Source organism: Muntiacus reevesi, chromosome 4 (assembly GCF_963930625.1).
Source record: "Muntiacus reevesi chromosome 4, mMunRee1.1, whole genome shotgun sequence".
Taxonomy (NCBI): domain Eukaryota; kingdom Metazoa; phylum Chordata; class Mammalia; order Artiodactyla; family Cervidae; genus Muntiacus; species Muntiacus reevesi.
The window spans coordinates 116124190-116149744 of NC_089252.1; the positions used below are offsets into that span (position 1 = coordinate 116124190).

Sequence of the window (25555 nt, forward strand, 5' to 3'; positions counted from 1 at the left end):
GAACAGATGAGAGAACACGGGAGAACACCATGAGAGAACACGGGAGAACACCATGAGAGAACAAGGGAGAACAGATGAGAGAACACAGGAGAACACCATGAGAGAACACAGGAGAACACCATGAGAGAACACGGGAGAACAGATGAGAGAACACGGGAGAACACCATGAGAGAACACGGGAGAACAGATGAGAGAACACGGGAGAACACCATGAGAGAACACGGGAGAACAGATGAGAGAACACGGGAGAACACCATGAGAGAACATGATGAGAGAACATCATGAGAGAACAAGGAAGAACACCATGAGAGAACACGGGAGAACAGATGAGAGAACAAGGGAGAACAGATGAGAGAACACGGGAGAACACCATGAGAGAACACAGGAGAACACCATGAGAGAACACAGGAGAACAGATGAGAGAACACGGGAGAACACCATGAGAGAACACGGGAGAACAGATGAGAGAACACGGGAGAACACCATGAGAGAACATGATGAGAGAACACCATGAGAGAACATGATGAGAGAACACCATGAGAGAACAAGGGAGAACACCATGAGAGAACAAGGAAGAACACCATGAGAGAACACGGGAGAACAGATGAGAGAACATGGGAGAACACCATGAGAGAACACGGGAGAACAGATGAGAGAACAAGGGAGAACAGATAAGAGAACACGGGAGAACACCATGAGAGAACACAGGAGAACACCATGAGAGAACAAGGGAAAACAGATGAGAGAACACGGGAGAACACCATGAGAGAACATGATGAGAGAACACCATGAGAGAACAAGGAAGAACACCATGAGAGAACACGGGAGAACGGATGAGAGAACATGGGAGAACACCATGAGAGAACACGGGAGAACAGATGAGAGAACAAGGGAGAACAGATGAGAGAACACGGGAGAACACCATGAGAGAACACAGGAGAACACCATGAGAGAACACAGGAGAACAGATGAGAGAACACGGGAGAACAGATGAAAGAACACGGGAGAACACCATGAGAGAACACGCGAGAACAGATGAGAGAACACGGGAGAACACCATGAGAGAACACGGGAGAACACCATGAGAGAACAAGGGAGAACAGATGAGAGAACACGGGAGAAGAGATGAGATAACATGATGAGAGAACACCATGAGAGAATAAGGAAGAACACCATGAGAGAACACGGGAGAACAGATGAGAGAACACGGGAGAACACCATGAGAGAACACAGGAGAACACCATGAGAGAACATGGGAGAACACCATGAGAGAACAAGGGAGAACAGATGAGAGAACACGGGAGAACACCATGAGAGAACATGATGAGAGAACACCATGAGAGAACAAGGAAGAACACCATGAGAGAACACGGGAGAACAGATGAGAGAACATGGGAGAACACCCATGAGAGAACACAGGAGAACACCATGAGAGAACACGGGAGAACAGATGAGAGAACATGGGAGAACACCATGAGAGAACACGGGAGAACAGATGAGAGAACACGGGAGAACACCATGAGAGAACACGGGAGAACAGATGAGAGAACACGGGAGAACACCATGAGAGAACATGGGAGAACACCATGAGAGAACAAGGGAGAACAGATGAGAGAACACGGGAGAACAGATGAGAGAACACGGGAGAACATCATGAGAGAACATGATGAGAGAACACCATGAGAGAACAAGGAAGAACACCATGAGAGAACATGGGAGAACAGATGAGAGAGCACGGGAGAACACCATGAGAGAACATGATGAGAGAACACCATGAGAGAACAAGGAAGAACACCATGAGAGAACACGGGAGAACAGATGAGAGAACATGGGAGAACACCATGAGAGAACACGGGAGAACACCATGAGAGAACACGGGAGAACAGATGAGAGAACACGGGAGAACACCATGAGAGAACATGATGAGAGAACACCATGAGAGAACAAGGAAGAACACCATGAGAGAACACGGGAGAACAGATGAGAGAACATGGGAGAACACCATGAGAGAACACGGGAGAACACCATGAGAGAACACGGGAGAACAGATGAGAGAACACGGGAGAACACCATGAGAGAACACGGGAGAACACCATGAGAGAACAAGGGAGAACAGATGAGAGAACATGGGAGAACACCATGAGAGAACACGGGAGAACACCATGAGAGAACACGGGAGAACACCATGAGAGAACATGATGAGAGAACACCATGAGAGAACACGGGAGAACAGATGAGAGAACACGGGAGAACACCATGAGAACATGATGAGAGAACACCATGAGAGAACAAGGAAGAACACCATGAGAGAACATGATGAGAGAACACCATGAGAGAACACGGGAGAACAGATGAGAGAACACGGGAGAACACCATGAGAACATGATGAGAGAACACCATGAGAGAACAAGGAAGAACACCATGAGAGAACAAGGAAGAACACCATGAGAGAACACGGGAGAACAGATGAGAGAACACGGGAGAACACCATGAGAGAACATGATGAGAGAACACCATGAGAGAACACGGAAGAACACCATGAGAGAACAAGGAAGAACACCATGAGAGAACACGGGAGAACAGATGAGAGAACACGGGAGAACACCATGAGAGAACATGATGAGAGAACACCATGAGAGAACAAGGAAGAACACCATGAGAGAACATGGGAGAACAGATGAGAGAACACGGGAGAACACCATGAGAGAACATGATGAGAGAACACCATGAGAAAACAAGGAAGAACACCATGAGAGAACACGGGAGAACAGATGAGAGAACATGGGAGAATACCATGAGAGCACACGGGAGAACAGATGAGAGAACACGGGAGAACACCATGAGAGAACATGATGAGAGAACACCATGAGAGAACAAGGAAGAACACCATGAGAGAACACGGGAGAACAGATGAGAGAACAAGGAAGAACACCATGAGAGAACACGGGAGAACAGATGAGAGAACATGGGAGAACACCATGAGAGAACATGATGAGAGAACACCATGAGAGAACAAGGAAGAACACCATGAGAGAACACGGGAGAACAGATGAGAGAACAAGGAAGAACACCATGAGCGAACACGGGAGAACAGATGAGAGAACATGGGAGAATACCATGAGAGAACACGGGAGAACAGATGAAAGAACACGGGAGAATACCATGAGAGCACACGGGAGAACAGATGAGAGAACACGGGAGAACACCATGAGAGAACATGATGAGAGAACACCATGAGAGAACAAGGAAGAACACCATGAGAGAACACGGGAGAACAGATGAGAGAACATGGGAGAATACCATCAGAGCACACGGGAGAACAGATGAGAGAACACGGGAGAACACCATGAGAGAACATGATGAGAGAACACCATGAGAGAACAAGGAAGAACACCATGAGAGAACACGGGAGAACAGATGAGAGAACAAGGAAGAACACCATGAGAGAACATGGGAGAACAGATGAGAGAACATGGGAGAATACCATGAGAGAACACGGGAGAACAGATGAGAGAACACGGGAGAACACCATAAGAGAACATGATGAGAGAACATCATGAGAGAACAAGGAAGAACACCATGAGAGAACACAGGAGAACAGATGAGAGAACACGGGAGAACACCATGAGAGAACACGGGAGAACACCATGAGGGAACACGGGAGAACAGATGAGAGAACACGGGAGAACAGATGAGAGAACATGGGAGAACACCATGCCTGCACAGGAGAACACGACGGTGGCTCACGGGCCCGTCCAGCGGGGCGGCGACAGAGCGGCTCGGCGGCCACACAGCTGGAGCAGCGGCCTGCCTCCGCGGCCAGTCAGCCAGGGCTGAGCGCACAGGCCCCCCAAGCTGGCGCCCTCCAGGACAGGCTGGTTCCGCCAGCGCTGTGGCCCCAATGTGGGAAGGCAGGAACTCTGGAGATTACTGAACGCCAGGCAGCCGTGGACAATGGAGACATAAATGAATGAAAGCCAGGAAATGGGACAGGAAGAGGCCGGGGCGGGGGAGAGGCTGTGTGGGCCAGGGAAGGCGAGCAAGGCTTCTCTGAGGAATTGACATTTGAGCGGAGGCCTGAGCCCCGTCCCTCTCCGGAGGCAAAGCTCGGCAGACGCAGAGACAGCAAGTGCAAAGGGCCTGAGGCAGGATCGGGGCGGGGGCGGGGGAGGGGATCCCCCCCACCCGCGGGGTCCACCCACCACGGTGGAGCCCAGCAACCAGGGGCAGGGTGCTAACGGCCAGTGAGCCCCGGAGCCTGGAAAGATCCAACGAGATGCTCGACTTAAAGCGTTCCTCTGCTGCAGCGCTGAGAGCAGGAAGCTGGGCAAATGATGGGCGGCGGGGAAGAGGACGGGGCGGGATCGGCTGACAGCCTGGGCTGGGGGTAAGGAGTCCAGGAGAAGCGGCGGTCTGGGCCCGAGCGTCTGGAAGGATGGATGGAGCTGGGGCCTCCTCAGGCAGGGAAGATCTAGGAGGAGGGCCATGGCCGTGCAGGGCAGACTGGGCCAGGCTGAGTTTGACAAGCCCAGAGACAGTCCAGGGGAGGGCGGGAAGGATGCAGCCAAGGACAGGCGCATGGCTGGGTGGGGCCAGAAGTGAGGGAGCCCCTGCCCGAGGGCTGACCCCCACGTCCCCTCAGGAGGGTGGAAGACCCCACAGCATGGACGCCCAAGATCCCCAGGACAAACCACAGAGATGGAGAGACAAAGGCAGCCCCTCCGGGTCAGAGACAGACCGGGCTGCAGGGAGCAGAGGGAGCTCCCCGTCCCCGTAGATGAGCACGCCGACCGGGAACCCACACGCGAGAGAGGCCTGGGAGGGCGCAATCTCTACACGGCTGGTTCTCGGATCCAAACGCGCTGTTCCAGGGGGTGCCCGCGGCTGTTCTCCCATGGCCCCTGCTGGACAGAGCCCCCTAAATGTCTGGCTTCTGCGGAGAGGTGCCCCCTTCCAACCTAAAAAGAGGAATCATGAGGGGAGGGGCTGAGAAAGGGTTCCTCACCTCCGGCAGCCAGAGAATGGGGGGACCCACGGAGAGCCTGTGGCCGACGGCACAGCGCCTGTGGCTGGGCTGGGGTCAGCAGGCGCCGGGCCCGAGGCAGGCGCTCATGAGCACCAGGCAGACGCAGGGTGAGGCTCCCCCAGGCTCTCCCGGCACCCGCAGACGAGCCAAGCTGGGCAACGCACGCACGGTGATGATCATAAGACTGCGACTGTCACAGAGTCAGCCGGCCTACGTGAGCCCCGGAGCAGGCACCGCGAAAGGGGCACTCGTGCGTGCAGGGTGGGCGCCGGGCTCTCCTGACCCGCGGGGTCCCCCCCCCGGATCTGCAGCCCGCGGCGATGGCCGGTGATGGGCGTCTGGGCATCCTCTCGGGGCCTCACGCTCCATCAGCAGACAGGGAAGGGAGGGAAGACGGGAGGTACCTTCGGCTGGGGGCATCCCGCCCCGCGGGCCCAGGACAGGCTCGGGGCAGCAGCGGGGAGGTGGGGTGGCCCGGGGCTGACCACAACTCTGCCAGGGAGGGGTTCTGATGCAGCCTCGGGGTCAGGGTCTCACAAGTGGGGAGTGGGCAGGGTGGGGCCGGGGCTCGCTCAGCAAGGCTCTCGGCCAAGGGTGTCCAGGGAGACGTGCCTACCATCCCACAGACCCACATCCACAGGGCGTCCGGGGAACGCAGGGCTGGTGATGCTGACCACACCCCCACTGCCCTCACTGCCCAGCTGCGAGCTCCTGTCTCTGCCACCCTCACTGCTACCCGCCCCCCAAACACAGACGCACGTTCCTCCATTCAGATGACCCCCACACCCATAAATGGACCACAGCGCACCCGTCCACAGAAGCCCCGGACTCTCACTCCCCGAGCTGGCAAGGCCAGCCAGATGCCCCCACGCGGGGCATCGACTCATCACCACTACCAAGCGTGGGGTCTAGCCTCATGTGACAGACAGTGAATCACAGATAAGGGAATTCTTCCTTTCTCCAGTTCGCTGAGCCTTCCGATTCTGACAAGAACAGGCTTGCTAGAGCGAGCCAATAAAAATACAAGACATGCAGTTACAGAGGAATTTCGGATAAACAAGGCATCATTGTTCGGGACTAAGTCAGTCCTGTGCGATATTTGGGAGATACTTATTCCATCCTTTCTCTGAAATTCCAACAGAACCGGGCATCCTACATCTTTACCAGGCAACCCCAGACGAGAACAAAGTCTCAGGTTGACGCTGGTGTGGCTTCAAAACTTTAAAAATATCTGTGGGGCATCTTTCTTTTAAACTCGAGGCAGACACAGCCAAACGCTGAGGCTCTCAAGCAGCTGGGGATGACAGAAGGGAAATAAACACTCAGGACCCGTGTGGACACACCAGTTACAGGCACGCAAGTCATCGGGGCCACCTGGCCTGCTGGCCGCCCCCTCACAGAGCAGCGCTGGCCCCAGCGTCCCCCAGAAGCCTGTCCAGACCACAGCCCGCTGCCCCTGAGTCCAAGCAAGGGGTGAGTGCCAACCAGTCACCCCACCATCCATCCACGGAGTGTGTTTGGAACCCACATGGTGCTTCTGAAATTAGTTGTTGTTATTAACACCGCAGTGTTACTAATTTACATAATTGATTTAATGTTACGACACATAAAATCAGAACATTTTACACTCAAGCTGGATTTCCAATTTCTCTAGGAAAACCTGAAGCTGGGCCTGACGGCGGGGCCTCAGTGGTCCACGGTAGGTCCACGCTCACTGTCCACTGACATCATGGGGCTCCTCCCGGCACCCCATCTCTATCCCCTGGAACCCTCCCGGGCCTCTCCTATCTACACACAGGCTCCTCCTCCCGGGGGAGGTGGGGGTCCCTGCTTCTTCCGGCCCAGAGCCTCTACCTGAACCGCCTAGTGTTCTGGGCTAGGAACTGTCTCTTCTCTAAGTGGAAGCTAGGGAATCGTGCCCACTCCAAGAAGTCCACTCCAAGGAGCCTCCAAACCTAGAGAGCATATTAAAAACCAGTGACGTCACTTTGCTGACAAAGGTCTGTATGGTCAAAGCTATGGTTTTTCCAGGAGTCAGGTACAGATGTGAGAGGTGGACCACAAAGATGGCTGAATGCTGAAGAACTGATGCTTTTGAACTGTGGTGTTGGAGAAGACTTGAGAGTCCTTGGACTGCAAGGAGATCCAACCAGTGCATGCCAAAGGACATCAGTCCTGAATATTCATTGGAAGGACTGATGCTGAAGCTGAAATTCCAATCCTTTGGGCATCTGATGCAAAGAGCCGACTCACTGGAAGAGACCCTGATGCTGGGAAAGACTGAGGGCAGGAGGAGAAGGGGACGACAGAGGGTGAGATGGTCGGATGGTGTCACCGACTCAAGGGACGTGAGTCTGAGGAAACTCCAGGAGACACTGAAGGACTGGGAGGCCTGGCGTGCTGGAGTCCACGGGGTTGCAAGGAGTCGGACACGGCTGAGCGACTGAACAGCAACCAAGGAGCCCGCTCCTACCCAGGCGGCCTGGAAGGTCAGTGGTGTGAGAATCCGACATCACCCGCGTAGCCACACGAGACGCACGAGCGTGGGAGGGGAGGCAGGAGTGACGCCCGGGCGCCTCCCAGAAGCGGAGCCTGAGGTGGGGTTCTGAGCACGGGGCTCACTGGAAGAACCCTGGGGAGAAGGGAAAAGGAGACACGAAGGCAATGGTGTCGTTTCGGCCCAAGTCTGACATCTGCCTGACCCCACGGGGAGCACCCGGGGCTCACCCCCGTCAGGCACATCGGAGGGTCATGGGCCGACGATGGTGGAGGGAGGACAGCGGAGATCACCTCCTGGGCCTGCGGACGGGGCGGCAACACCGTCGGCCAAGGCTGAGCGTCTGGAGAGGGTGCGGGTGTGAGCCAGGAGCAGGAGCAGCCTGGGCACCAGCGGGGGCCACAGACCCTGCTGCACACACACAGACACACACACGTGTGTGCGTACGCACAAGAGCAGGTCAGGGAGCCTAATCCAAGAGGCCACCCCCAGACCTGGCTTCAATTTCTATATAATTTGGGCCGGGATCACCCCAGGCTCAGGAAGGTAAGAAAGTAATGTCCTAAAATGTCAGCTTGACGGACACGAGTCTGAGCAAACTCCCGGAGACGGTGAAAGACAGGGAGGCCTGGCGTGCTGCGGTCCATGGGGTCGCAAAGAGTTGGACACGACTGAGCTACGGGACAACCACGTGTCCTGAAAAGAGTGTCTGCACACCGAAGTTCGCAGGAGCATTATTCACACTAGGCAAAAGCGAAAAGTAACCCAGGCATCCATCAACAGACAGATGGTTCCCTACACACAGCGGAGTATCATCCAGCCATAAAAGGGAAGTTCTGAAACCTGTGACAACACGGATTAACCTGGAGGACACTGCGCTCAGCGAACAAGTCAGACGCACGAACGAGGACGGCACGCCCCGCTCACGTGCGGTCCTCACGGAAGTCAGCTCCAGAGACGGAGGGCAAGCCGGGGGGTGCGGGGGGTGGGAGGGGCGCGTGTCTAAGGGGGAAGAGTGTCGGTTTGGGAAGATGAGAGGTTTTGGAGAGGATGGTGGGGACGGTCACACAACAGTGGGAATGGACTTACCGCTACTGAGGTGTCCATTCAAAAATGGCTCAGCGGGTCAGTTTTATGTGTCTTCTACAGTCAAAAGTAATAAAACATGTGCGCTACGGAGCCAAAGTGCAGAGTCAAGGAGCAGAGAGAGCGGAGGAAAAGAAGTGCTGCGCTGGAGACCCACAGGAAGCCAGGGTCCCCCCGAGACCTCCCCGTGGTAGTAAGCTTCCTGGCAGCCAGGGCCAAAAGGGAAATTGGAGGATGACCCGGTGCTCCTCGTCTGATAAGAGGAAGTCATCTAATTCCCTGCGAAAAATAAACGTGCTCTTGGCACAGGAAGTCAGGAGGGATTTTAGCTGTTGATCAGGTTCGTATTAACCTTTACTTCCTCAGCACCGACCGAATGCCCAGCACTGGCCTGAGAACTTCCAGCGTGTTGATCTTATTTAACCATGCTCGACAGATAAGGAAACGCGGGCCCACACGGGCCCACAGTGACACCAACAGGAAAAGGTGGCTCAGATATCGGAAGGCAGATCCGCCTGGCCAGGGAGCACAGCCTGGGTCCTCCACTTTGCAGGAATTCATTGCCCACCTGCCACCTGCCAGCCCCCACGACAGGTACTGGGATGCGGCCACGAACAAGAACCCCTCGTGTGGCCAACATCCTGGTGGACGGAAGAGACAAGTAGCGCGTGAGGCGGGAACAAGGAGGTTGTGAGGGATGACCCTGGCAAGACGGACCGCACGGGCCTCACCGAGAAGGCGACGCTAGGTTGTAAGGGATGACCCTGGCAAGACGGGGCCGCATGGGCCTCACCGAGAAGGCGACGCTTGGGCTGAGAGTCTCCTGGCACAAGTGCCAGTCTCCTGGCTAAGATGCGGGAGACGCGAGCCAGGAGGTGGTAACAGCCCTGTGGCCTGAGCCAGCTATGCTCCCTGTGGCCGGCATGCAGGGAAACAGAACAAAGGGAGAGGACGTGACGGGACCAGCAAGACGGAAAAGAGGTGGGGGTGTGAAAATTAAGGACGGAGAGAAGGTCAGAGAGGAGACCAGTCAGTCACCCGCGCCCAGGGCCCCAGGGAACGTGGCAAAGTGTCTTCGTGGACACTGTTCCAACAGGGTGGCGGGTCCCAGCACGTTAAGAAGTCGTCAGGAAGCCGGAGGAAGATTCCAGCCACAGGAAGCAGGGAGCCGGGTCAAGCTGTGTCCTCATCAAGGAGGGCGAGCAAGCACAGGGGCACGGCTAGACAGCCAGGCCCAGTGAGGCCGGTGGGTACCTGGGTGCTGGGCGGGGGTGGGCGAAGGGCCACGGAAGGAAGGGCTGTGCTCCGGGGCCAGAAGTGGCGGTGGTCACAGGAGCGTTTATTCACTTGCGTGCTGGCTTTCATGGACTTTTTGGTACGTTTTGGTATGTGTGTTTTTTCACAAGGAAAGAGACTTTTAAAAGAAAAGAGCCTATTATAACAGTCCAGAAAAAGGAAGCAGAGAGCCGTTGGCAGGAGAAATGGACCGAAGTGGACAGATATGAGAAATAGTCACAAATCACCCAAAGAAAAGTGATTAGGCCTGGCTTCCATCTTTAAAGGCCGATATTCCTTCCCTTTCTCATGGAAAGACATCTCAGTAATTGATGCCATCATCTGCAAAAAGACAAGTCTGGCCAGGGGAGAGTGGGCAAGGCTGAGGGCACAGGGGACTCGCTGACACCCTCAAGGTGGAGGGGGACTAGAGGGAGACTGCCGGGGACCCCGGGTCTCGGGCCAACCCGGGGTGCAACGTGCTGACGGCAGTGGGGCCCAGGTGGAAGGCACAATGGGGTCTGTGTGCTCACACTCATGGCCCTGGAGGCCCTCCACGGGTGAGCTTGTGCAAACACCGGGAAGAGCATCCTTCCAGTTTAACAGCCAGACTTTTTCCCCTCCCTTCCATCTCTTTGCTCATAAAGAGAAAAAAAAAAGTAAGTAAAATGATTAAAACCTCCTTAAATCCGGAGTGAGAGTTGAGCCTTCATATATAATCGCTAATCTCATTATCAACATAAGTAGGTGAAAAATGACAAAGATGAACACCCGTGACTTACAATCAACCCTCGAGAAAAGAAAATGCTGCTCTTGGCACAGGACGGAGCTGATATTTTCCTTCCCCAGGAGTCACGACTCTGGAGAGAGGAAACAAACTGGGCGGAGCGGTGAGAAACGGCCCTGCCCGCGGCCAAGGCTGAGCTCATCACCCTCCCCACCTGCGTCCCCACGCCCTCCACCCGGCCCCAGGCAGACAGACAGGCATCCAGCTTGCCCGTGGTCCTACCTGCCGAGGACTTCTTGCCCGACTGCCTCCCAGCTGCTAGAAATTCTGATGGCTCTCTACCACCCCCAGTCTCTTGGTTAATCCACCCATCTCCACCACAGAAGCAAAATGTGAGCAGAGCTGAGCACTCACTGGACATGGGACGGCTTCTCATCACCCATCGTACACTCACCCTCCTTCCAAGAAGGGCCCCTGGATTTCATTCCGGGGTCCACAGCACTCAACTGTCATGCCGACCAGTGCTTCTCATTCCTCTCGCAGCAATGCCTGACCCAGGGATGGACACCAGGCTGACTTGAGTCCATGAGGCCCAATTCAGGTGAGACACTGGGCAAACGGCTTCTCTTGTTTCCACCGTATTAGATATGAACTGATTTAACACTGAGGGTCCCTGAAGCCATCTTGTCATCAGATGGAGACTGTCTGAGGCTGGAGTCAACTCAAAAATAAAGAAAAGCCAAGATATAGAAAAAAGAGAAATAGAGTCACAGTGACAGCTGGTGAGCTCCTGGATCCAGCCATACCTGAAGCTAACCAATACGCTGAACTTTGCAATGTCATGAACCCATTTTGTTTAAGCTTTCCATCACTTGCAACCAAAAGTCTTAACAGATATATGGGCTTATATTAAAAAAAAAAAAAAAAAGAAAAAAACCTGATGCCTATCATTTTAGGGATCTCAGAGACTCTCTGGGACTAATGGAAGCAGGGTTGAATATCCCCGGCACAAGGATAAAGTGAAAACTCCTAAGGTTAGCTTTCAAAGTCCTTCACCGTCCAATTCCCACCTATCTTTCCTACTGCATTTCTCTCAGTCGCCCTCCACATATGTAATTTCCGCTAAATTCTAAGACTCTGGTTCCCAACCGCTCCTTTTGGCTCGTATCATTACCCCAAACAAATCATTACCCCAAACTCCCTCCTGAATGTCTGCACACCCAAATCTAACCTTAAGGCCAAGACCAAGGGCGGGTGGATGGATGAATGGATGCGTGGATGAAGGCGTAGATGGATGCATGAATCAATGGACGGATGAGTGGGTGGGCACCAGCTGGAAGGGGGATGAGGTGGACTAGCAGATGGGTAAGTGAATTGGCACGTGGATGGACAGCTGATGAAGAGATGAAAGCGTGTCTGATGGATGGTGGTCCGATCAGGGATGCTGGGTGAATGAATGGCAGATGAAAGACAGATGGATGTGAAGATGGATCAGTGGATGGAGGAGTAACCAGCCTGTGGATAAATGTCTGATGGATGGGCAAGTGGGTGGGTGGAGAGATGGGTGAGGAGATGCAGGCAATGTGGATGGGAGGGTGGGTTAACAGTGGGGGCATCACGGGGACGAGCGGCTGAAGGACAACGGGCTGGCTGGGCAGGGAACGGGTCAGCAGACAAGCGGATGCTTGGATGGCGGGTGGGCCAGCAGACCGTGAGCAAGTGAGGGGAGTTCTCGCTCCATCAGCGCTCCTCCCAGCCTCCGTGGGAGACCCAGAACGAGGCCCACGGCTCCCCTGCACTGCGGTGAACAGCGGGCAAAGCTCGGAGCGGGCGTCAGACTGGCTCACGTTCACAGCCCAGCGGAGCCACCTCCTGCCGTCTGACCACGGACCAGAGGCTCCAACTCTCTGAGCTTCCTTTTCCCCATCCATCCAGCGAGAAGAACATGTTACCCTCGCAGGGCGCTGTGGAATGAAATTTAAACATAGCTGCAGAGGCCAGCCCAAGGCCTGGTCCAGTCAGAGCTGACAATAATTCCCACTCTATTAAAAACTGTTCCAGCGCCTACAATAAGCATGGGGCCTTCTCCTCCCGTTTTATGAGACTAGGAAAAGTCCTGATACCAAAAGCAGACGTGGACACGACAAGAGCGAGGTACCGGCCAGCCTCACTTATGAATCCAGCTGCCAAGCTCTAAGTAAAATGTCAGAAAATTGAAGCCAGCAGCATGTTACAGGGCTAATAATACATCGTGTCCAAACAGGGTTTACCTCAGGAATGCAAGCGCCGTACAACGCTGAAAAATCAAGGCAATTCCCTGAAAGACAAATTCTATGTGATCCTTTCAATGGATGGTACTTAATCTTCAACATTTCGTGATTAAAAGCCCTGAGAGAAGTCAGCTGCCGCTGGTAAAGCGGATCATGTACTCGGTCCCTACCGGAGGGGTCCCTCCGTGCCAGGCACCGAGAATGGGTTCACCCATCACCCCACACACACAGAATAAACCGGCCTTTACAGGGATTTAATTCATCCCCTGTGCGCGTGTATGCCCAGTTACATATGACTCTATGTGACCCCACGGACTGCAGCCCTCCAGGCTCCTCCGTCCACGGGATTCTCCAGGCATGGATACTGGAGTGGGGTTATCATGCCCTCCTCCAGGGGATCTTCCCGACCCAGGGATCGAACCCACGTCTCCTGTGCCTCCTGCACGGCAGGCGGACTCTTCAGCCACTGAGCCACCTGGGAGCCCAGTGTCTCTCCCCTGAAAGGGACGCAAAGGTAGGAGATTGACTCTGGGGCCCGCCGTTCCTCCAGAGCCTCCCAAACCAGGCACGGGCCCTCCTCCAGGCCCTGGACTCCGGGGGTCCGTGCACGCTGAGAAACCGCTGGAGGAGGAGGGGGGAGTCCCCGAGCGGGGCCGGGAGCCAGTTCTCCCCCTACCTCTGGGCTCATGCAGACCGCCTCCGGCTCCCTGTTTTCCTTCTCCTTTGGATGCGACACATATCTACAAGGGAAGCTGAAAGACCAAGGGTCCCTCCACGAGAGACGCATGTCCATTACCTGCCGGTCCGTGTGAGCAGGAGTGTTGGGGCACAGGGGCGTGAGGGAAGAGCATCTGTGTGCACGTGAAATCTGAGTGAGTACGCGTGTGGGCAGGTGTGTGCTCCGAGGCACGTTTAAGCATGCAGGAGTACATGTGAGTGGGTGTGAGCCTGTGCACCCCTGCCCACTGGGCTCCCAGCTGCACTCGTGTGATCGGGGTGTCAGCTCCTACCGCACCCCGAGTCCTGTCTGACCTCAGCGCAGGCAGCTCTGCCCACATCGCCGCGCTCCAGGCTCCCGCGGTGCCCAGGGCAGGCTGGTTCTGCTACCACCTCCCCTCTACCCAGACGGGCCAGATGCTCACGGGGCCGAGGCGGGCAGGTTGCCTCCCTATGCTGGGAGCTGACCTCTCCCACAGATGTGCCAGAGGCAGGGACCCGGCTCTCCTGCTCAGCCCTGATGCTGCTGGTGGGCAGGAGAGTGGGGACGTGTGGCCGGGTTAATTTGACCAGCCCCAGCTCAGGATATGAGATGCGTCCTCAATGGGAGTGTCACCTACACTCATCCCAGAAGGGCCCCCAGCAACGGAGGAAAACTCACCTGATGTCACCTGGCAAGTCACTGGCTAAGTGGGAGGTCATACCGTAACCACCACCGGTGAGTGTCCACCCTTCACACAGAAGCCCCCTCTCCTGGGTCCTCCTCTGAGCCTCACGGAGGCCAGGGACGGACTCTGGGGTCGGGGGCGGGGGGCAGGGACACGGAGACAGAGAGGGGAGCAGCGGCAGGCAGACAGACAGACAGACAGACAGGGATGGGCAGGAAGTACGATGAAGCGGATGGGCAGGGGGCCAGCCCAGAAGACCCGGGCTCCTGGACCAACCTCCGAAGCATCAGCGTCCGGAAGGCAGGGCAGCCAGGGAGGCTCTGTGACCGTCTGGGGCCTCTGCCAGGCCAGCACCCCCGTTTATTTGCACGGCCCTGAAATTTAGAAACTTCTTACAGCTGTCCCCAAAGGGCCCCCAAGGCTGTCAGCCAACTCTGCTGGAGCAGAGATGGGCAGCAAGTAGGATCAAGCCCTGGACCCTGGAGGTCAGGGTTCAAATGTGAGCCCAGCTGCCCCGAGGCTGTGGGCGGCTCAGAGCATGTGATCCCAGAGCAGACCCGTTCCTATCTGCTCAGGAGTCCAATCACAACAGCCTCCCAGCAACAAGGGCAGACTCCAGAGGCCATATAAAGACCGCAGCACAGCACCAGGCAAACAAGAGGCGTTCAGTAAAGGACCTGCCTCAGCTCCTCTCAAGCTCACAGCTCCTCAGTCTGCCCATTGCTCTGGGCCCGCTGGCAGGCACACCCTTCTGGCCTGAGCAAACTCCTATTCAACCCTCAAGATCCAGCTCAGCACGCCCTCTGCCAGGAAATCTTTCCTGGGCGGTGACAGGTGCCTTTTTTGCCCACCTTGTGCCCTGTGCATGGAGTCCTGACCACGTGGAGTAAGGAAGGCTGGGCTGGAGGTCAGGACCCTGCAGCCTCACCCCCAGTGTCCAACTCCCCACTTTCCAGGCCCAGGCTGATGCATTGGCACCCAGGCCGGGCGGGGTCCGCACCCCAACCATCACCCAGCACCTCAGACCCTCTTCTCACACTGCAGGCCGTGCCTGGGCACCGGTGTCAGCAGAGCAGTTTGCAGATGAGGAAACCGAGGCCCTAGGAGGCGAGATGGCCTGAGGCCAGCAGGGTCTGCTCGAAGGCAAGACCTCCATGGCCGCAGGCAGGCATCCACACCTGGGCACGTGGGGGCTGCTGGCCCCCACCCTCTTGGCCATACAGAGGCTCTTGACACTCCCCGCCAACTACCACCGCCCCCCACACCCGGCAGACAGACACAGCACTTCCTCACCGACACTGACCCAGGTGGGGGCGCCCTGGCCGCCCACATTACGGCACCCCCCCCCGAAAAGCCAGGCTCCCCACCCTGGAGGAAGGAAATAACCTTTCCCCAAAGCAGGACTTTCTCTGCAATAATCTCCATATATGAGAAGACGGGCATTTTTGCAATGCTTCCAGACTCCAACAACCCCGAGGACAATAGTACAAAATGACGCAAGACTTGACCCCACAGGAGCCCCGGGAAGGGACCAGCCCGAAGGAAAGGAATCAGTGGTTCGTGCGTGCCACAGTACCCCATAACCCAGGGCCGGCCCGCCCGGGGCAGGACGCAAGGTGGACAGACCTGGCCCCCGCCCAGCCCTGGTCCTCACTTGCAGCCAGCCTCCCACCTACGCTCAGCCTGCTGCCCTGCCCTGTCGCCCGCCCAGGCCTCCCGCTGGCCGGCGGACCCCCGCCCCCAGTCCCACCCCTGTGCTGCCAGAGGGCCCCGCCGCTCCGCTCAGAAACGCCCGAGGCTGCCCACCCGCCACCCTCGGAGCAGGACTTAAGGTCCTCCCTGTCTGGTCCAGGGCGTGAGGCCAGCCTCACATCCCGCCTCCCCTCCAACTCATCCGAGAGGGACAAGTGTTCTCCCGTCCACCCGTCAACCTTCACAGACAGAGAAAGCATCGCCCCCTCCAGGAAGCCCTCCCTGACCAGGCCCAGACTCCCCGAGGCCCCGGGTTCCCCCCAGGACTGCTCTGACAGAAGCATTTCAGAGCTGCCTTCGTGGGTCCCTGGGGCCCTCAGGACGGCTACAGGAGGGGTCACGGGCCGGCCCACACCAGAGGCTGTCCTGAGTGCTGTGTGAGGAGGGGACTCAAGGTCCCTCATATCAAGGAACCCCGAGCCCAGCCAGCCTCTCCCGGCTGCTCCCACACAACCCCCACCCTGGGCTGCCAACCTTCCCGGGGGCAGGCTACGACCCCACTCCCAGCAGCCAGGGTCCCTGAAAATCCCAATCAGATTGGGATTTTGCCCTGATTTCTCATCGCAGCCAGGGTAAAACTGAAAGCCCTCCTGCATCCCCAGATCGGACCACCCCCGTGCTCACGGGGGTCCCTCCTCCAGCTGCCCCGGGTTATGTGTCCCTGCTGTGGCCCCTGCCCCGAGCCCCACTGGCCTCCGCTGATGTCCCACCTATGCAGCCCCACCCAGCCCGGTCCCGGGTGCACCCGGCCAGCTCGGGACTTCACAGTGAGCATCCGTCTGTCTCCCCGAGACAGCGGGCTCTCTGGGGGGCAGAGGAGCTGGTCCTGGCACTGCTTTCCCCAATGACAGCAACCAGGACCCGCTGGGTATCACTTCCTTCCTCCTTCCAACAACCCTAAGAGGTGGGTTATAACACCATTTGACAAGAGGGGATCCTGTCCCGGGAAGCATGGCCTGGTGGGATCTGAGCCTTGCGGGTCGCCAAGGCGGGGACTTCCCTGGGCCCAGCAGGCCCCCGTGGTCTGGACCTGCTGCTGAGCGCCAGCCCGGCTGGCAGGCAGACTGCGGACGCAGGCTGAGGATGGGGCGCTAAGCGCCATGGTGCCCACCCCAGAAGAGCCAGCAGTCAAATCTGGAGACGAAAACTCCTACAGGAAAAGGGGCAGAGAAAAGGGGGGCATTTTTTCTTTTGTCCAGTTGCCAAACTTTGCAAAACGTGACTTTGCTCGCATCTCATTTTAATTGCAGTGGAAACCTTTGTACACGGTGCCAGGAAGAAGTCAATCTGTTCGGTAAAGCAAGGAACTTAGAAACCGTCCCTAAACACTGAACTTAAAACTCACAAATGCTCACTCACCTACCAACGGCTCAGCTGCGTCTGACTCTAATGTGATGCTTAAACAGCGAACACAGTGGTATGGCTCAAAATCCAAAAATACAAGGCACACGGTGGGAGTGTCACCTGATCTTACACCCTGGTCCCCCACCTGCACACGCCCTCCAGGAAAAGCACAGGTAACTCACCCCAGGGCTTCCTCCCAGCGTTTGCCTACGAGCACATAAGCAAACGCGGATTCATAGCTCTTACTTGACACAAGAAACACTGCATTTTACACACTTCAGCACCTTCTTCTCTTCTCTCAACGCATCTCGAGGATCAGAGCCTTGTTTTTATAGCCGCATAGTATTCCGTCGGAAGGCTGCACCAACACCTATTTCACTAGCATGTATCACCCTGGATCTCAAAGGTCTGTCGACGGCCTTGTCTCCTCACCTACCCGGTAGCTTCTCAAAGGAGAGACCTGCCCTTGGACCCAGGCCCGGACAGGGCCTCCCGGCTCCTGCCAGCATCCTCTTGGTGGGGGCACACAGCCTCCAGATTGCGCCACCTGGAAGGCTGCCTTAAAATGGCAATTAGAGCTCGTGGCTCCCTGGATAAACACTTCCCTGCAGCTTTCCAAATCCCTGCCCTGCCCCTCCTCTGGCTCCAGCCTCCGCCCTCGAACACCAAGGCTCGCAGACCCCACCAAAGGCCATTTGCACCAGCTGCGCCCTCGCCTGCACGCTCCCACCTCAGCTCAGAGACCCCCCCTCCAAGGACCCTCTCCTCCCAGCCGATTGGGCTGCCGCCTGCAGCGCCTCACAGCAACTACCCCGTCTGAAGTCAACCCAATTCAATTCTGTTGCCCGAGTCACCCCACCTGGCAGGCTGGAGCTACATCCCAGGGCCAGGCCTTCAGGTTGGTGCGGGGGCAGGCGATGAGAGGTGGGACATCAGGGTGCAAGAAGCCAGAGAGGGGAGACAGCCAGCCACCTCCTGGGCAGTGGGCTGCAAGCTCCCCTCCCCAACACCCCATTTCAGGACCGTGGGCCCTGGAAAGCCGTCAGCCAGAACCCGCTTTACAGAAGAGAAGACACAGGGCCACGGAAGGGCGGGACAGGCCCTTGGCACCCTCCTCCATAGCAGGAACGGGGCCCTCGGGAGGTGCGGGGACAGGGCCGGGGCCGCCCTCCACCCCCAAGTCCCGCGTGCCGCCCACAGGGCCGGCCCTCAGTCAGCCAGTCAGCAAACGTCCAGGAGGCCACCCATCCCAGGCACACTTGGCTCGCAGGAGTTCAGTCGCATCCATGCGGCAGAAAGAGAGCAGAGAGTCATAGCAACCAGGCCTTAACGCAGCCACCACCCCGCCCCACGCCACCCAGGGAGAGGCCGCCAAGGAGTGGGAGCTGGGAGCCTGTCCCCAGGCCCGAGCCCCGCCCTGCAGAGCGTGCCCTGCTCCTCCAAGGCCGGCCAACGGTGGGGAAGGGAAAAAACTGCTCCCCGCCACGGCCGAGTGCAAGGCAGAACAGACACGGAATTCTGATGCCCGCAGGACACACCGCGGTCCTCGGGGGCCCTGCAGCCTTGGGGGACTCAGGGTCTTCGCCTGGCGGTCCCGGGGTCACAGTGACGGCAAGGCCATAGCAGGAAGCGTGTCCACCGGCCCAGGCCCGCGTGGGGTGGGCACTGCTGCTGCAAGGACACCCCAGTTTATACAGCCGATCGCGGGGCAGCTGCAAATGTGAAAGCGGCCAGCTGTGGACTATGGCCAAGTGGGCCCCAGCCCCGACTCCAGGGGCGGCAGGCGAGCCAAACTACCCAAGGACACCAACCCCCCGGCGACATGGGTCCCAAGCCTCCGGAACCCTGCGATTTCTCACAAGACGGAAATCCGGGCTTTTCTGTGAAGCTCACCGATCTGTAAATGCTGACAGCTAATTAAATTTTTAAAAATAATATTAACATGGTGAGCGCCAAACCAAACAGCCAGGGCCAGGCTCGGTGGGGGCTGGCAAGTCCGCGCCTCCTGTGTACGAGCCTCTGACTCCATCCACGCCCTGCCCACTGCCCTTCCCAAGGCTCTGGACCCGATGGGGGGTGGGCAGTCAATCCAGCAGTGGTTCCCAGGCCCTCCCTTCCTCCTGGGGGGGGGGGAGGGGGGGCAGGGATCTTCACCCCTGTTTGCACGTGGGGACGGAGACGCCCAGAGTCCCAGTCACTCAGCCACAGACTCGGGCCAGGCCCAGGCACCGGCTGGCTCCAGGAGGGCCCTGCAGCAGCACCTTGATCCGAGGGGCTCGGGGTGACGGCCAGCACCCAAACGCTCTTTCCGTTTTTCCAAGTCTGGCCGGTCACGGCGACACCTGCTGGCTCAGGCCAGCTTTGGACCAGCCCGAGTGGTGGGCACACACTGAGGTGGGACTGAGACCCTGTGACCGCAAAGGGCGAGCGGGCACCCCTGCCTGGAGAGTGGGCGGGAGGAGAGGATGGGGGGGCGGGTGAAGAGGAGGGGGAGGTCGGCAGGGTCAGTCACCCCGGCCTGCGCTCCGGGAGCCACCCAGGCTCCCTCACAAGGGACAAAGCCTCTGAGGGCTTGCCGGGGCCCCCACCGGGGTCAGGAGGGCATGAAGCAGGGTGCCCCCGAGGATGGGGTGGCCGGGGTCCCCGACGAGGAAGCTGTTGGTCTGTGCGGGCATTCATGGAGCGTGTGTGGGAGGGGGGATCTGCTGACCACCGCAGGTGAGCATGTGACGCACGGGAGAGGCGTGTGGGACAGACACCCGTGTGTGGCACACCCGCGTGCACGGCGGCGAGGCACACGCGCTTCACAGGCAGCGGGGTGGAGGCGGGCGCGCGTGTCCGGGGCCGCCCGTGTGCAAGGCACGTGTGGGTGAAGCCTGCGCGCACCCAAGAGACGGGAGAGAGTGCGAGGGGCCGGGCGTGCGCAGGGGGTCCGGGGCGGGCGTGCGCGGGAGCAGGGGAACTTGGGCCGCCCGCGGTGGAGAGACGCGCGGAGGAGGAGAGCGGTGCCGGCCGACCAGGGCCGTTCCCTCCGGGACGGGGATCGGGGGCGGGACCAGGCGGGGGAGCGCGGCAGAGGGGGAGCCGGGGGGCCCGGGGGCGCGGGCCGGGGTCCGCGTGCACTCACCGCGCTGCGCTCCGCTCGCCCGGCCGCCGCGCGTCCGCCCGTCCGTCCGTCCAGCCGTCGGCGAGTCGAGAGCTCGGGGAGCCCGGCGGCGGCGCGGGGCGGGCCGGAGGGCGGGCCGGGGGGCGGGCCGAGCGGGCGCCGGGCCCCGGGCCGCCCTGCCCCCTCCGCCTCCGGGGCGGGGTCTCGGCCGCGGCCGGGGAGGGGGCCGAGCGCGCGCCGCCGCGCCCCCGGGGCCGGACGTGGCCGCGCCGCGCGTGCGCTGGAGCCCCGAGCGCCCTGGGCGCGCCCCATCTCGGCGCGGAGTCCCCGCCCTGGCGCTGCAGCCCTCAGGGGCCTTTGGCCTGGCCACCTCGGCCAGCTGGGCCTCGGTGTCCCCGCCGGGAAGATGGGCCGGCCTCCCCGAGCACGTTGAGAGGGCCCGAGGGGCCTGGCCGCCTCTCACCGCTCCCTACCCGTCCTGGGGGCTCCCACACCACCCCTGGCCTGCCGGCCCCGGTCCCAGCCCCCAGCCCACACGGCTGCCTGTGGCCACTGTGTGACCTCAGCCAAGGCCCTTGACCTCTCTGAGCCGAGGCTTCTTGTCTCTTGAGCAGTCATATCCTGGGCTGTTGGTGGGGAGCCACGGAGAACCCCAATTTATGCCCTCCTGGCTGGGTGAGACAGGCAGTGAGCACTCCAAGCTGTCAGCTCAGAAGATTGAGTGCCCTGACGCTGACCCCCACAGCCGAGGCAGGGGGCATCGTCTGGCCCCCCACTCACTGGGATTGGCAGCCTTGGAGCCTGGTGAGAGGACCTACAGGGACAGGCTGCCTTCCCAAGACCTCCCAGGCCCTGTCTCCTGGCCAAGGGCTCAGAACCCCGTCCCAAAGCCCACTTAAGCAAAACCAGCCGCTGCCAGACACAAGGCAGCCCGGTGAAAGGGGCACTGGCCCCCAAACCCCCGACCCTGGAGGCCTAGACTCTGGCGCAGGGACCCACCCCCGGTCCCTCCCCACCACCAACTTAGGGCCCAGAGAGAGTCAGGGTCCCAGAACTCTGTCCTTCCATCGCTGTCTCTCTCTTCACTGTAAAATTTACAGAGCGTGAAATTTCACCATGGCAAGTACCATTCAGTGGCGACCAGACAGTCACAGCTTTCTCTCTCGTTATCTGCTAGCACACCCGTCTCCATCTCTCTTTGCTGCTGTGGGTCAGCGTCTCCCTGTGTCTCTGGGTGTCTACTGCAGATGACCCGGGCCTCCCAGGCTCTCTGGGGACGTCTCCCCCTCCCCACCGACCCTGTCTCTTCCTCTCTGTGTCTCCGCCTGTGTCTCTGTCTTCCTCTGTCCTTCTCGGTCTCCGCATCTCCTCTGACTCTGTCCTTCATCTCTGTGGCTCTCTCAGCCCAGCGACCTCTGAGAGCACCTTCCATCCCTGCCAGGAGACGTGTGGTCCAGCGGTCTCGCCGCCTCACATCTGAGCAGCAGCCGTGGGCCCTGCCCCCACCCCAGAGGCCTGCAGAGCCCAGATTGGGGTGAGGCACCCAAGGGCGAAGGCAGAGAGAAGGGAAGCCGACCCTGCCCAGGGTCGCCCAGCTGGGAGGGGGTGAAGCCAGAGAGTGCCAAGGGGCTCAGACAGGACCGGCTGCAGAGGAGCCAGAGCCGGATGGAGGGGCCAGATCTGTACTGAGAGCCTGGGGCCAGGCCGGTGGCTTCCCACATAACCCCGCCAGGCCATTTCTCTGCAGGCCCTTTTCCCCTGGAGCGTGTTCTCACCTGGGGCCTCTGCACTTGCTGTTCCCTCTGCCTGGAATGGCTTTCCCCCAGATCCCCATACAATGGGATGTCACTCCCCACCCCCACCCCCAGGGAGCCCTCCCTGAAACCCCAGCAGAGATAGCAACTGCCCCTTCCTTCGTCCCCCTCTGCCTGCTCTATTCCTCAGAGTTCCTGTCCCTGGATGCCTTTTTAAAGTCCGTTTATAAGTAACTCTAGGTAAGCTAGCCTGGTAAGGACTCCACCACCCACCGGCTGTGTGACCTTGGGCAAGTTGCTTGACCTCCCTGGGCCTTGATTGTCTCAACTGTCAAATGAGCCGAATGACATCAGGGCCAATCTCGTGGGATTTCTGAGGAGGATTAGAGTTGAAATCCAAGAGCACTTTGAACAGGGCTTGGCCCCAGGGGCGAGCTCAGTAAATATCTGGCGATCCACTGATCGGGTGAGTAGTGAATTGAATCCTTCCTTCTGCCGGCAGACAGCCGTGGAAGGCACTGGGCGGCTCTCTGCATTCCGATGCACTCTCTTTCCTCCCCAGGTGTCCAGGCCAGGAGGGGCGGCAGTGAGGTTGGGCCTCACCTTCCAACCCGCCCCCAAGGCCTGGCCAGCTTTCCAGAAGATAAAGCGGAGATACCTCCCTGTTATCTGAGCTGGAGATGAGCCAAGGCAGCCGGCCCCTCAGAGTCCTGCCAGGGCCGTTATCGCAAACAGTGCACATCACCCACCAGGAATCTGGGGCTCAGGGCCCGGCCAAGACAGGATTGGAGGAAGTTCTGGGCCGATAAGGCTGAGACAGAATGCTTGGAGTGCGCAGGGGGCTTACATCAGTGACCATCTCCCGGGCATCGAGGCGCCAGGGCTGGCGGGTGTGGGGGCTCACCTGAACCCCTCTGCCAGCCCCGGTGGGGCGGAGAAGGCCTCCTGAGCTTGCTGGGTCTATATCCTTGCTGCGTAGGCAGGAGGAGGTCCCGTGCCTCTCCTGGTGACTGAGAGACGAGAGTGCCCACAGTGATAACCTTAGACAACAGTCACGTAGGTTTGGACGCAGGGGGTCTGCAGCCGAAGGGTAGGTTTAAAGCCACGTCTGCCTGCGTGACGTCCGTGGTGGCTTCAGCCCTCTGCCCTCGATGGACTCGTCTGGAAAATAGTTCCTGCCCCATGGGATTGTTTTGAAGATGCCTACGGTGTGTCTGGCATGTGAATGAGCCTTCAATTAAGTGTCCGCTGTTACTAGCTGCACGCAGTCTGTGCCAGCTTGAGCCGGCCGCCATCCCCCTGCACCCCATGTGCCAGCAGCGCGGGGGCTGCTCACTCCCCCCAGGATCCACCTGCTGCTGCCTCTGGGGGTCACGGGGAGCCCACTCCTTTTCCCAAACCTGAGCTCTGCACTGGGCCGACTTTCTCAGCGCTCTGGCCTCACGTTCGCAGTGACTGGGCAGCACAGACACTGAAGAGTCCAGGCCCAGCCAGAATATTTCCTACAGACGGGAAAGATATTCACAGTGGACGGACAGTGATTTTCAGACAGAGGCCCTCCCCAGAGTGGCGCTGCCTGCCAGACTTCTGTCCGACAGACCCAGGGTGGCCCCACCCCTGGGAACTCAGCTCTAGGACAAAGCTGCTGTCTAGAATCACCCCACTCTGGAATGATTAAATCTGAGTCTCCGGAGGGTGCAGCCAGGTGTTAGGGTTGTTTTTTTTAAGTCCCAGTTGCCTGGAGGTGCTGCCAAGTGGGGGAAAACACAGGCTCCCTGTAGCCTTCTGGCAGAACTGTGTCCCTGCCGCCTGGAGCCCACCGTGCCTCACGCCAGGCCCTGGAATCCCCTGCTGAAACGGCGGCCGAGTCCCACGCTCTGCCCCTAGGAGTGGCCGCGGTGGACACACGCCAGTCCCAGGGGGTGGCCAAGGGCCGCTGCTGGCAGGTAGCTTGGACGGAGCTCAGGTCCAGGCTCAGAGTCAGGCCTGGAGGCCCACTCAAGCCCTCTCTGCTCTGGACTCCACCCGTCCCTCCAGCCCCTTTCCCGTCTGCGCTCCTTTCTGTGTCCCCAGCATCCTACTCGTCAGTCCAGTGAAAGCTGATCGTGCCCGGCCTCCGTGTGGCCCCACTCTTCTGGCTGCAGAAGGTCAAGAACCCTCTCCCCTTCCTGCTGGCTGAAGCAAGGGCCTGGGATTGGGCACAGAGCTGGAGCGGCCCCTTGTTCATCAGGGGACGTCACGCTGGGGTGGAAGCGTCCCTGAGCCTCGTGGGGTCACCGAACCTGGCCTGGCCCTTCACCTGCGAAAGAAGTGAGCTCTCACATACGCTGAGCCCTGGGTCTGTAGCCCGGACACCAGCGCAGTCCCTGTTCCCGGGCGTACTAAATGCCTTTGGGGCTTCAGCCAATCTGAACTGGGGCTTTACTGTTTGCACGCAAGAGCCTCAGCTGATAGCCTGGGTTTCACTGTGGCGGCATTACCTCCCAGCAGTGGCCAGGCCCACTCAAGACGCCGGATTAGGTAGCCATCAGGAATCTGTTTTTCATGATCTCCAAGGATGCTCTGCCTTAAGTGAAGGTGACACTGATTGGAATGAAAAATAAACTCTGTTTATTAATCTGTTAATCATATACTTTAATAGTTCAAACTGTGGTGTTGGAGAAGACTCTTGAGAGTCCCTTGGACAGCAAGGAGATCGAGCCAGTTCATCCTAAAAGAAATCAACCCTGAATATTCACTGGAAGGACTGATGTTGAAGCTGAAACTCCCAATACTTTGGTCACCTGATGTGAAGCACTGACGCATTTGAAAAGACCCTGGTGCTGGGAAAGACTGAAGGCAGGAGGAGAAGGGGACGACAGAGGATGAGGTGGTTGGATGGCATCACCGACTCGATGGACACGAGTCTGAGCAAGCTCTGGGAGCTGGTGAAGGACAGGGAGGCCTGGCGTGCTGCGGTCCACGTGGTCACAAGGAGTCAGACACGACCTAGGAGCTGAACAGCAGCGGCAGGACTTTAGCAGGAACCCTAGGCTGATTAGTTCATTTCATCCTCAAAGTCGTCTCTGAAGGACTAGCTGTCATCACCCCCGTTTCACAGACAAAGAAGCCGAGGCCTGATGGCACAGCTGAGGCCCCAGCCCGGCGCGGTCTGAGCGCAGCGTCCGCACGCTCTCCCTGCCCTCCCAGAGGCAGGAGGGGAGCACCCAGGAGTCAGGCAGTAGGTTCCCCACCCACGGGGCGTGAGCAGGGGCCGGGGGACCCCTTGGCAGAGTGGTTGGAGGCGCTGGATTGTGTGGAGTGGGCTGTGTGGAGAGAGGAGCTGGAGGAAGA

At 58.6% G+C, this 25555-nt stretch overlaps 1 protein-coding gene across 4 annotated transcripts in view; it reads right to left on the minus strand.

Moving 5' to 3' along the window:
* Nucleotides 1-25555, minus strand: part of FBLN2 (fibulin 2) — an 80991-nt gene that overhangs the window by 49372 nt on the left and 6064 nt on the right. For 3 of the 4 annotated variants that reach the window (XM_065933995.1, XM_065933993.1, XM_065933991.1), the window contains exon 1: nt 20490-20604. The exons of the other annotated variant lie outside the window; for it this stretch is intronic. The gene's annotated coding sequence lies outside the window, so the exon portion shown is untranslated. Of the gene's footprint in view, nt 1-20489; nt 20605-25555 lie in introns of those variants that run through there. 4 annotated transcript variants of the gene reach the window in all.